This window comes from Octopus bimaculoides, chromosome 2, assembly GCF_001194135.2.
Source record: "Octopus bimaculoides isolate UCB-OBI-ISO-001 chromosome 2, ASM119413v2, whole genome shotgun sequence".
Lineage (NCBI taxonomy): Eukaryota > Metazoa > Mollusca > Cephalopoda > Octopoda > Octopodidae > Octopus > Octopus bimaculoides.
In genome coordinates, this window is record NC_068982.1 from 155,357,626 (window position 1) to 155,359,470 (window position 1,845).

The window sequence follows — 1,845 nt, forward strand, 5'->3', positions numbered from 1 at the left end:
TATTCCTCCAAATGCATCTGCCTCTTCTGCGGATATCCTAACTCCTCGAACCAACAACTTCGATCACATCTCCTCCTATACTAAAGACATATATATCCATATCTCAATTCCTTTTCCCCTGACATCATCGTCCTTGTTGACTTTAATGCTCACAACTCCTCTTAGCTCTCACACTAGCCTCGTACTGATGTCTCGTAGTACGGAAACCAAATCTTTTGTGCAACCCGCAACTCTGTACACTAATTTGTTTCAACTCCTGCAGACATGCCTTACCGACACACAAACACTACTGGAGTTTTGTTCTCACCTCCAAATCCAAACTTTACCATATCTGTTTCAGTACCTATTGAGTTGTCTGACTACTGCCTCATTGTGACTATTCCACTCTGCTGTCTTAATACATGGATAGACTGAGCAGTTGCTCGGGGTCACCACAGGTCTAAGGGACCCAATTTTGATCTATGTATGTTGTGGCTTTCTGTCAATGAAATATAGGGTCCAGTATAGTGATCTGCCCGGGAGCCAATAACGCTGCTAAGACGGCTCTGCTACTCAATACACATCGGCAAACTACATAATGCTTGCCACACTCAAATATTATATTACAAATTACCCGACAGATTGGAACTCCGCCAATTTTATGTTAACTGTCCCTCATAACACTTATACTTCACTCCAACCCCATCAGAAACAGCTAGACGTGTGACTGAGTCCACCCTCTTGGACATGTCCCTCTATATTTCAAGCACAACTTAAGTAGCTTATTCATGGCTTGTGCGGTAGTAGTTCAGGCAAGAATTGAACACATACAACGCAGAGAAATTGACCGGCTCTAAAAACAGACTCTTACAAGATCTGGTAACTCTGATAATTCCACTATCCCTGAAGAGTGCCTCCGTGCATCGCCCTACCATAAGGATCTACTGTAGAATCTCTACAAACTTTGCTAAACTCTTCCTTTGTTCCACTTTCTAACCATAAGGCTTCTGTGAGCACTACTTCTGGGGAGAAAACCTCCGCTTTTGACACCCACTTTACATCCAACTCCACACGACACGCCCTTAATAAATCTCATCTAAATGTATCCACTTCCAGCTGTTACAACGCCCTTTCCATTACCCTCAAGCAATACGCTCTAGATCTAGCCTCTAAAACCACAAAACTTTTCACTCTCTCTCTCTCTCTCTCTCTCTCTCTCTCTCTCTCTCTCTCTCTCTCTCTCTCTTTCTCTCTCTCTCTTTCTCTCTTTCTCTCTCTCTCTCTCTTTCTCTCTCTCTCTCTCTTTCTCTCTCTCTCTAAAGGCATATAGCCTGATCTTTGGAACTTCCCTGGCCCTACCAACAATCGTCCTATTGCATCCCAAAGGAAATGAAGACAATCATTAGCAATGACTCTCTCTCTCTTTCTCTTTCTTCTTTTCTCGCTCTCTCTCGCTCTCTCTCCCACTCTCTTCCTCCTCTCCCCTCTTTCTCTCCCTCTACTATTACGGTTTTCGTAAAGCTAGATCTACAAGAGACCAACTTTTTCTTATATCACTCACCAGTGGGCTTTAGCTCAGAGAAATTCAATAGAAACAATGTTGTATCTTTCGACATCTGCAAATTTTCAGCCGAATCTGGTATGAGAATCTCCTGTCAAAATTGCCCGCATATGGACTCCGTCTGTCTTTCATCTTTTGGATCGGTAGCTTCCAGTGAGATCAAACAATCATGACTTGTACTGTCAGAGCTCTATCCCACACTATCAATTCTGGTGTCACAGTCTTTGTTTTATATGTGTGTGTGTGTGTGTGTGTGTGTGTGTGTGTGTGTGTGTGTGTGTGTGTGTGTGTGTGTGTGTGTGTGT

The 1,845-nt window shown here is 43.2% G+C and overlaps 1 protein-coding gene across 1 annotated transcript in view; it reads left to right on the top strand.

Annotated features, from left to right (window-relative positions):
• Positions 1–1,845, top strand: part of LOC106877051 (testis-specific serine/threonine-protein kinase 3) — a 16,589-nt gene that overhangs the window by 1,284 nt on the left and 13,460 nt on the right. The window lies entirely within an intron of this gene.